This window comes from Oryctolagus cuniculus, chromosome 2 (assembly GCF_051225735.1).
Source record: "Oryctolagus cuniculus isolate XC-2025 breed Fujian yellow rabbit chromosome 2, ASM5122573v1, whole genome shotgun sequence".
NCBI classification, from domain to species: domain Eukaryota; kingdom Metazoa; phylum Chordata; class Mammalia; order Lagomorpha; family Leporidae; genus Oryctolagus; species Oryctolagus cuniculus.
This window is the reverse complement of record NC_142868.1, coordinates 140,414,156-140,426,052: the sequence shown is the minus strand read 5'-3', so window position 1 is coordinate 140,426,052 and position 11,897 is coordinate 140,414,156.

The window sequence follows — 11,897 nt, the reverse complement described above, 5'->3', positions numbered from 1 at the left end:
ATCTTCTGCTGCTTTTCCCAGGCCATTGGCAGGAAGCTGGATCAGAAATGTAGCAGCCAGGACACAGATTAGCACTCATATGGGATGCTGCAACTGCAGGAGGCAGCCTTACTGGCTATGCCACAGCACTGGCCCCAATCATGATTTCTCTAAACAAATTTTCTTTCTCTTTCTCTGCCTCTTTTTCTTTTATGTAATATGAATATTACTTTCCTTGATGGTGTCCCTAATCGGATGATATTCCCTAGGGGAGCTATGATGTTTTAAATGGATTCTAGAATTCTCATAAAAATATTTTGTTTGCTCTTTGGTTGTTAAGGAAGTCTTTCTGTAGGACAAGAAAGGCTAGGGCTTCCTATTCTGCCTTCTTCCTGATGTCACTCCCTTTAGTAGTCTCCATGACAAGTCACCGTGGCTACACTACAATCCCTAGGTAATCAAGCATTAATCTGGGCATTGATGTGAAGGCATTGTGCAGATTAATTAGAGTCCAAAATCAGTTGACTTTAAGTATGGGAGGTTATCCTAGATAATCTGGAAAGAACTGAGTCATTCAGGTGAAAGTTCCTAAAAGCAAGCAAAAGTTCTCCTTAAAAAGAAGACATTTCTGAGAACAGCAGCTGCAGCCCATGCCTAGAGATTCCAGCCTACTCTTTCAGACAGCCTGTCCTACAAATTTTGGGCTTGTATACACAGCCCTCACAATGAAAAAGTCAACTCCTTGCAATAAATGTCTTAATCAGTATATGTCATCTACTGGGTCTACTTAGCTGGTTGCAACTTGGAAGGATATAATGTTTTTGTGCAGTTCTTTGGTTAGAATATGTTTTATCCTCTGGACTGTAAACTTTTTTAAGATTTATTTATTTATTTATTTATTTATTTGAGAGGCAGAGTTGCAGCGTGAAGGGGAGACAGCAAGAGATCTTCTATCTACTGGTTCACTCCCCAAATGGCCACAATGGCCAGGGCTAGACCAAACTGAAGTCAGGTACCAAGAGATTCTTCCAGGTGTCCCACCTGGGTGCAGGGGCCCAAACACTTGGATAGTCTTCCACTTCCCAGTCCAGGTGCATTAGCAGGGAGCTGGATCAGAAGTGGAGCAGCTGAGACCCAATTTGGCACCCATTTGGGATGCCAGCACCATAGGCAGAGGCACTTAACTTCCTACACTACAGCACCAGCACCTGGACTGCAATCTTCTTGAAGGCTGTTGTGGTCATCTGGGGAGTAACCATCTCTCTCTGTAGCTTTGATTTTCAAATAAATTCTTAATTAAAAAAAAAATACTGGCCATTATCTCTGATTGTAATGACACAAAACAAACCAAAATATAAAATCTGTAGAAATTAATAGCAAAAATCAGACAAATATTCACAACTTCCTGGAAATTAATTTCTTCTAAATAACCATTAGCTATCCAGAAAATCAAGACTTAGAAAAGATGTTCAACGGAAAGCAAGAAGTAGAAAGTTATGATGTTTATGTTTATAATATAGTAGATTAGAAAATAGAAAAAGAAAAATGATAGTCATGGTTTAGTACTGTGAGAAATATATAATGCAATTATAATCCTTTAATAAATCTAATAAAAAGAGACTGTGACAAATATGGAAGTGATATTCATGCTTGTATTTTGTGTTCAATTCTATGCTAATAAATTTGACAATTTCAATGACAAGGAAGAAATTGAAAATCTAATTCAACTATAAAGAAAATTTTAAGTTATCATGAAATAACTTCCCCAAAAGACTGCAGAATCAGATAATGGATACCTAGATTTATATTATAGATAAATTATTTCAGTCTTCTGAGAAATCAATAACTCCCACAAAATATAAACTATTCTACAACATAACAAAAGATGGAAGGCTTCTTAGTGTACCAAATAAATTAAGGCTCAGTATAGGGAATAACACTCAGAGTTTCCTGGCTACATGATCTTAGAAGATTTCTCTCAAATGCAGTTTTCTTATCTATAAAAGGAGAATAGTTAAGCCACAGACTTCATAAAAGTACCATAAAACTTAAATAGTGAATATAAACCACAGCTCAGTAGATTTTCATAGATACATTACACATTCAACAGGGCTTTTATTTTTTTCGGTTAAAATAGCCTTGAAATAAAAACTTGTTAAATAGAATTCTGAAGTCAACTATATACTAATTTAATTAATGATAACTGATACAAAAACCTAAACAAACTATAGGTTGAGTAGTCTTTATCTGAAATGCTTGGGACCAAAAGTGTGTTAGATTTTTTGATTTGGGGAGGGAGGGAGGAGTGATCTGGGGATGTACATAATAAATCAGCTTGGGGATGGTGCTCTAGTCTAAACATGTAACTCACTTCTGTCTCATATATACCTTATACACATATCTAGATGGCAATTTTAAACAATATTGCCAGTATACCTGCATTTGAACTGTGACCCATCACAGGAAGTCAGGTACGGAACTTTCCATTTGTGGAGCTCAAAGAGTTTTGGATTTTGGAAGATTTTTGTTTTTGAATTTTTAAGTTTAGGGATATTTAACTTGAATATGCAATCAAATTCAATAGACAATTAAGCGTAAATGTAATGATGATCTAGTACTATGACGTATGCCAACACAATTAGTCCACCTATATTAATATACCAAAGAAGAAAAAAATATGATTATATTCAAAGATTATACTTCTGATATCCCCTTACTAGTAAAGAAGAAACGTGAGATATATCCTTAATATTGTCAAAGAAAATATAGAGCTGGAAAATAAAATGATAAAATTAGATTTTATTGGGGACTATTACAATAAGGGAAAAGATCTCAGTACAGAACTTGGCTCAGTTTTGAAATCACAGTTGACAAAGGGGAGTTAACAGTCAACACTACAGTGTGTATCAGTGGGTGGAAATTTACTAAAGGGAAATGTTAAGAGCAAGGGAGGATTCTGTCTCAAATGACTCAACAGGATTTTTGCTGAAGACAGTAACAAAAGACAATGCTCTTAACATAATAAGGTGTCTGATAAAAGCAAGTCACACATGCTGGTTTATGCATCCATTTATATGTATGTATGTATATTCAGGGATATGCAGTCCATATCTAAGGAGATTGGTTCTAAGACCCTCTTGAATACCAAAATCTGCAGATGCTCAAATCCTTTACATAAAACACTATAGTATTTGTACATAGCCTACACACATTCTTCTGTATATTTAAAATTATCTCTAGAGAACTTATGTAACACCTAATATAATATAAATGCTATGTAAATAAATGTTATACAATATTGCTTTGGGGTTAATGGCAAGAAAAATTCCACACATGTTTAGTAAAGACACAATTTTTTTAAAAATATTTTTTTTCATTTGAATGTCTGAGTTACAGAGAGAAGGGGACATATAGAGAGATCTTCCATCCACTAATTCACCCTCCAAATCGCCACAACAGCCACAACTGGATCAGGCCAAAGTCAAGAGCCAGGAGCTTACCTAGATCTCCACCACAGATGGCAGGGGTTCAGGTGTTTGGGCCACCTTCCACTACTTTTTCCAGGCCATTAGCAGGGAGCTGGTTCAGGAGTGGAGCAGCCAGGACACAAACTGGAACCCATATGGAATGCCAGAATCAAAGACATTGGCTTTACCCACTACACCATAATGACCACCCCTGAAATATTTTGGATCTGCAGTTAGTTGAATACATGGATGCAGAACCTATGGGTACAGAACTCTGATTGCATATGCATATATTATGTATATATACATATATACACATTTGCATATGTATATCCAAAAGGAAATATTCCAATATTAACAATATTTATCTCAGAATTATGGTATTTGACTATATCTTATCTTTGTTTTTTCTGATTTCTAAATTTTCCAGAATGAATATGTATTGTTTTTAAAATCAGAAAAAAGCCTCCTCTGGTGATACCAGCAACCCATATCAGAGCATAGATTCAAGTCCTAGCTGTTCTGCCTCCACTCCAGCTTGCTGCTAACACACCTGAGAAGGCAACAGAAGATGACACGAGTACTTAAGTCTCTGCCACCCATGTGGGAGAGCAGATGGAGTTTCTAGCTCCTGGTTTCAGTCTAACCCAAATCTGGCTATGTGGCCATTTTGGGGATAAACTAGGAGGTGTAAGATCTCTCTCTCTCTCTCTCTCTCTCTCTCTCCCCCTCTCTGCCTTTCAAATCTTAAAAAAATAAAATCAGAAGAAAACTGCATAAATCATGTCCTGTCTACAAGAAACATCAAACTGTTTTTGCTCTCTAGGCTCACACTCAAGAGACAACACTTCTATGGCCAAATGTGAGGGGAGAAACTGCTTCCCACACACTCAGCAATTGTTCAGTAGATATCACTGGCTGTCTCATAATTCAGTGCAATTCTGACACTGTCTACCTGGAGCTAGTGTCAGGTTACACAGTGAGAAGACTCAGACTCACAAGACTGCTCCCCAATTCAGAGGCCAGCTGCAAGTCAAAGGCTGATACTTGCGGTTTTGACTAATCTGGTATTAAACAGACTATCCACAATCTTCTTCTTGGGTTATTTTGCTAAAACAACAAACATGATGCTTATGTATGTTTACCAGTTTATTATAAAAAGACTATAGAAGAACAGTCAGATGAAGAGATGACCAGGGCAAGGTATGGGCAAGCATGGTGTTCCCTTGCCCTTTCTGGACACAGCATGTCCACATGTTTAACAAACCTTAACTATTCAAAAGTCTTTATAACCTTGATTTTCAGCCCTCCCTGAACCCCCATCACTTACTTCCTGGAAGTTAGTTGATACCTGGGCTTTCTTATGGCCTGCCTGTTACTTGATTAGCATAAACACAGTTGAGCTCTGAAAGGGGCCATTATGAATAACAAAAGATACCCCCTGGCACTAAGGAAATTCCAAGAGTTTTAGTTCTGTGACAGGAACTGGAAAAAAGCACCAGACATGTTTCATGTTATACCACACATAGTTGCAAATAACAGGGATGAGAAAAGACACCATGTGAGGACTAAAGGCTTTACTTGCTAATAGATCCCCCAGAAAATCTTGCACAAAATTTCAGAATGAAATACATAAGATTTGCAGTAAACACCGTTTAATTTATTTGAGAGTAAAGGAGGGAGAAAGAGAGAGACAAAGACAGAGATATCTCTACTGCTTTACTCCCTAACTGCCTGCAATGGCCAGTGCTACGCCAAGAATTGATTCCAAGTCTGCCATGTAGGTGGCAGAGACCCAATCACTTGAGCCATCTCTTTGACTCTGAAGTGCTGCATTAGCAGGAATTTAGAGTTAGGAGCAGAGCCAGACAGTCCAATATGTGATATTGGTGTCTTGATTTGCAATGTTTTGAGTAATTATTGTACTATAATATATGCACTCCTTGAAATGGATTGAATTTCACCCTAATTTTCTCAAGTTGAAAATTTACCCAAATTGGGGCCGGCTCTGTGGAGCAGCAGATTAATGCCCTGGCCTGAAGCACTGGTACCCCATATGGGCGCAGGTTCAAGACCTGGCTGTTCCACTTCCAATCCAGCTCTCTGCTATGGCCTGGGAAAGCAGTAGAGGATGGTAAAAGTCCTTGGGTCCCTGAACCTGCGTGGGAGACCTGGAAGAAGCCCCTGGCTCCTGGCTTCAGATCAGCACAGCTCCAGCCGTCGCGGCCAATTGGGAAGTGAACCATCTGATGGAAGACCTCTCTCTTTCTGCCTCTCCTCTCTCTGTGTAACTCTTTCAAATAAATAAATAAATCTTTAAAAAAAAAAAAAAAAAGGAAGGAAGAAAATTTACCCAAATCAAACTTACCTCATAACCCCATTAACACTACTAACCTCACAGGCTACCACACTGATTGTAGAGGCATGGCGCCTTTACAAGTGTACCTGGAACAACAGTCGGGCAAACTTACAGGAAATGAGGTTCCTTTAAAGAGAGAATTTAGGAGCCATCCCTATCTTTCATCTTATTCTCTCTTGCTCTCTTACTTCCTATCTGCAGATGGTTGACCCAGAACACTGAAAAAGTCTGAAAGCTAAAGGCAGTGCAGCTTCTCCCAGCTCCACCCAGAAATGCAAATTTCCTATCTGGGAAAACATATTGGATCAAGGGAAACACTGACCCTAACCAAGAAAGTATAGCAGTTACAATACGCTCATTAGATTGTAGCCCATGTTCCAGCAGTTACTAGATATCCTGCTTGCCTGCTGCTCAGTATATGGCAGCAGTAGTCAGCTTATAGCCATCTGCCTGCCTGGTGCTCTCTTCCAGCAAAGTTCAATACATCCAACTCTGCTCACCTTCAGACTGCTATTGTGTGATTTCTTTCACTACTGGTCAAAATGGGCCTCAACTGGTGGTTTCTTGTGACACTATCCTGATATTTTTTCTGTTCCTTTTGGAGTATGGGCCTCCAGTTTCATTTACCACTCAATTTTCAAGCTTCACCTTTCTAAATACCTACTACAAGGAATAACAACTGCATGGACTAAAAGTATTACAACCACCAAATCCAGACCCACCTGAACTTCAGTTCTTTCCTCAAGGTCAGTTTTGACACTAGACAGGACTACAATCACAAGTTCCAGCAAGTAATATTTTAGTAAGTGGTTAACAACCAGCTTCTAAGGAAAATAATAAATGCAGATATACAATACACCCCTATATTTAGTATAAATTTTCAGTAATAAGAAGGATGCCGAGCACAAAATTTTCAATTAATAAGATATACAATATTCTATACAGTTTAATTAAATCTCACAGAATGCTCTTGCTGGTGTTCAGTAAACTTGCATGCACAGCCATTCTGGCTGCAATTGATGAGTGAGAGTGTAGCTCTGACATGAATGCTGGCTGATATATTCCTTTACGTTAATGAGAAAGTAGAAAGATGTACATAGGACTTCAGTATTTCATCAATGATCTGAATGATTTCTTTTCTCCATCAGAGAATTGTTTTTGAATACTGGAAAAATATTTTCTAATTTTTTGTGCTATTTACACTGTACCGATAACATATAGTCAAGGCACATTTGTTTGTTCAGCCTACATTTTTTCCCATCATGTTGTAGACAATGAGCAAATAATAAGCCAAATCTTGATTTGTAGTATTCAACAATTTCCCATGCCTTATTTCAGGCTACCAAGGTGACATCAGTGAATGCAGAGCTGAGAAGAAACATGTATAATGACTGTAGAAGAGTAGGCTATTTCTCCAAACAGACACAAATAAACTGAAAGTATAGCCAACAGTAAAATGGAGTAATTATTATGAAGTGGTGAGTTTTGAATATTAATTTTTTAAAGTACAATTCATTTAGTTACTTGTAATAATGGCTTTCAAAATTCTTGAAATGGTATTTTCATGAGCCAACCACTGACCCCAACTCCCTAAAAAGGTGGATTTCAACATTATCACATACTGATAAAGAAAACTGTAGCACACATGCATCTGTGAATAACCTGAACATCTGCCATTTTTCTCATATGTTCCTTAGAGAACAAGAAAAATATTACAGAGGCCCAGGGAAATGACCTGGAAATTTGGGTCATTTTGGCTACATGAGACCTGATTCAAGCAGCAGACCCCTAACAGAGCCTAGAGCCCTGGCTCTCATGACTAAATACCTGCAAAAGGGAATCTAAGGTAGGAGTTTGCTGAAGGATCATGGGACATCATTTGGAACTGTCCTGTTACAACAGACAAACAGAAGAAGCCGGAAAGGCTCGTCTCTACTTTGAGTGTAGCTGAATCACTGTTTTTATACATTAAGACTAGATTCTGGTCAAGTAGGGACAATACTTGAAAATGATAATTATCATTTATGAAGTGCTTATTCTGTGCCATGTGCCATGTTAAATGCTGTACATACATCATTTCTTTAACCTTTAAAACAACTCTGGGTTGTAAGGATAATTATTCCATATTATTATTTCTACAAGAAAAATGAGACACAGAGCAATTGGGAAATTTGCCAATATCACACACTCAACAAGTGATAAAATGGGATTTGAACTTCTGTGTACCTCCAAAGCTGAGGTTTTGCTATCCCACCTCCAGGGTCATTGAGAACCCATTAATTAAGAACTTGGAAGGTAGTTCATTCTTTAACATTCCTCATTTTCCAACTGTCCCTGGTATCCTGCTATATTCTGCTGAAATAATAAGATCCCTTTTCACTATCAAATGTGTCATAGTTTGTGTGTTGTCATGGCACCCTACATATAGAAGAAGCTGTTCTGTGTGTAAGTAGGAGTTGAGACGAGCTGTTTCTGCCATGGTCTCAGTGGCAGCATTACAAAACCAGGGGTCTATTCTGCTCATATCCACAGTTTTCACAGCAACATCTCCAGGGTCCCTCTGCATTTATGTGCATGTATAAAGGGGACAATTTCAGTAACCAGAATTTGGGGTCATGTTCTTTCACCTCTCCAATTACTTTCACTGATTTTCAATACTCAAACATCATCTTCAATGAATGACTCGCCCAGACCTGACCTGGCATGAAGACATAATTCTGACAGTATAGAATGTATTTCTGAGAAACTACCTCCATGCTAAACTTGAAAAGTAAAGTTTTCACTCCCAAGAAACTCAGCAGATGCCTGCAAAAGGAGCAGTCCTCAAAATAACTTGAGTTAGTGAAAAATTACTTACATTAATGACAAACATCTTCACAACTTTAAATTATGTTGTTTAGCCTTAATTCAACTCAGATGTTCAAAAATAGGGCGGTTCTTCTGATAGCAGCAAAAGAAATAATCTCTAAGATATATAAAAGAAATGCTTTTTGGTCTTTCCTAATAGAAAACTATTTTTTCTGCTCTTAAAGTAAGTTCATTACTCGTTTTCTTACAAGCTGTAAGAAAAAAATCCACAAAATATCAGCCTAAATAGAAAACCCAGTTCTCTTTCTAACATTGCCTGGAGCAGTAATCTAGGTCAGAACACTTGTGAGTCAGCGTATGTATGTGAGTGATTGTGTGTGTGTGTGTGTGTGTGTTGGGCGGGTGTCTATACAATATATGAGTTATTTTGCTCTTTTTCATAGAATATTTTTCATTCTTCTCTTGCTAATATTGTTTTAATTCATTAATACACAGAAACTAATTCTGATGGGTGTATCCTTTAAACACAGAAGATGGCTAAAATATTACATTGCAAGTTAACAAGTATTCAGAGATTAAAGAGTAACACTATGGCCAAGTCTCTCTCAAAGTAGATATGGTTATAAACATTTTAAAACTAACTATTGCCCTGTATCACCTTATATGTTTTTGCTATTGATGTATGTATTTTGGCCAGGAATAAATATCAAGATTTCTGTACAAAAACAATCTTTTTTTGGGGGGGGGGGGAACAGGCAGAGTTAGACATAGAGACAGAGAGAAAGGTCTTCCTTCCATTGGTTCACCCCCCAAATGGCTGCTACAGCCGGCGCGCTGTGCCGATCTGAAGCCAGGAGCCAGGTGCTTCCTCCTGGTGTCCCATGCGGGTGCAGGGCCCAAGCACTTGGGCCATCCTCCACTGCCTTCCTGGGCCACAGCAGAGAGCTGGACTGGAAAAGGAGCAACTGGGACAGAACCAGTGCCCTAACCGGGACTAAACCCAGAGTACCGGCACCGCAGGCAGCGGATTAGCCTAGAAACAAGATTTGCATATCTCTGATAACTGCTGAACAACATAAGATTATATAATCCAGTGCTAAATTAAATAGAACAGATTGAAGGAAAAGTGAGAGTTGGGAAAAGAGGCATTAATCACTCAACTATGGGCCAAATCTGTTAGGGCAAGCCCCTGCAGAGGGTCACTTGCTGCCCATGTGATTTTCCACACACTATGAATAGCAAGGACATCATACAGGTCAGCGAAGGTTTGAGAAGATGAAGAGGAGCAAGCAAAGAGGGATGCCTGTGGATGTACTTAGAAACCGGGATTAACAGGCTTTAAAAAATGGTTCTCAACACGCTTCTTTGTTTTCCATGCATTTCTTATCAATGAGATGATAACCCTTAGCCCAGTTCTCCCTGACACTGTTACCTATATTCTTCTGGCAAAACCAGAAGAATCATTTACATTCATGTGAAATAAAGGAAAATTTTCTTTGCTGGAAAATGAACCAAAGTGAGTGGTGGGGAGCCTGGGCTGGGGCAAAGCAGGTTAAGCCATGGCCTGCAGCACTGGCATCCCACATGGGTAATGGTTCCTGTCCTGGCTGCACTACTTCCGATCTAGCCCTCTGTTAATGCACATGAGAAAGCAGCCAGGGATCACCCAAGTGCTTGCGCCCCTGCAACCTCTGGGAGCCCAGGATGAAGCTCCTGTCTCCTGGCTTCAGACTGGCCCAACCCCAGCCATTGTGGTCATTTCGGGAGTAAACCAACAGACAGAAGATTTCTCGCTCTGTCTTTGTACCTTTGACTTTCAAATAAATAAATCAATCTTTTTTAAAAAATTAGGTATATCATTAAAGGAAGCCTTCACAGCAATAAAAAGGAATCATTATTCAAAATAAATAAATAATAAAATAAAATGATGGTGACAGAGAGAATGATCTGGATCCTGCTGCTTAAAGAAAAGTCAAGGGCAAGCTTTAAAATCAGGCCAGCTTTCAGGTATTCATAAAAGTCAAAACCCATAGATGATGGCTAAATTCCATTACAGCCAGGGAGAAGGAAGTTATTAACTCTGAATAAGACATTTGGGGCTGTTCAGGTTTTTTTTTAATTTTTTTCTTCTGCTCAAGTTTTCACTGAATGCAGCAGATCAAGGTTTCTTTTCCATTTATGTCTGTGACATCCACAGTCATTAATTCCAGGGTAGATATGGGCCAGATGGAGGTTGGTACCTGAGATAGTCAGTGGGGTTGAAAGTGCTACTATGAAGTAGTGCTGCAGAAAGCATGGTGTGCAAAAATCTGCTCTATCCCAGAACTGGGTTAGCCTGCTTCACTTCTATCTTCCTACTGACATTCACTGAACTCCGGAGTGACTTAGAAATGGTCCTCCCTTTCCACAGTGGAGCTGCCTTTCCCAGCAACTTTCTAATTTCTCAGCTCTAGTAAACTGCCCTGGGCTTCCTTTTCTTTTAACATAACCTACATTATAGGACTCTCTAGATCCAGATCTGAGTTCAACTACTAAGTTGAGAGGCTTAAATTGATGAAAAATTTGAGAGATAAGATGAGGAAATGTCAAAGAAACAGAAGTTACTTAAACTTGAGTAAGGAGAAAGAGATGTAACAGAATTAGTAGTGTACTGTAACCAGATCCTACAAGCTCCAAAGAGCTTTTTGTTACGTTTTAGGAATTTTATGATATTTAACCAAAAGCAAATTATTATCAACTTACATAATAAAAACAAAAGTATTACAATGGACACAAAGAAATTGTTGAAGCTGATGAACATGCTCATTACCATAATTGTGAAAATTTCAGAAAATAAATCTGGTAATAAAGAGTGATTGCTAAAATACTTCAAATCATTTTTATTTCATTATAAAATTTCATGTAAGGGGTGAATGCTTGGACTAGCAGTTAACATACTAGTTAGGATGCCCACATTCCATAACAGCATGCCTCTCTCCCCAAAGAAACCACTGTCCTAACTTTTACAGTACTCATTTCCTAAGCTCTTCTTTAAAATTTTAACCTTTGAGCTTACATTCCTATACGATGTAATGAATGGGTGCTGCAGTTTATGACCTATGGAGGTGGGAATGAGGGGAAGTACAACCTTTTTGTTCAACTTTATGTTTGTGGGTTTCTAATATTGTAGGGAACTGCAGCTTTTCATTATCATGTATCTTTTTGTTGTGTTAATGTAACTCAATTTACCTGCCACTCTACTATGGACAGACACTTGCTTTTCCTATAGTTTGGGGCAATTTCAA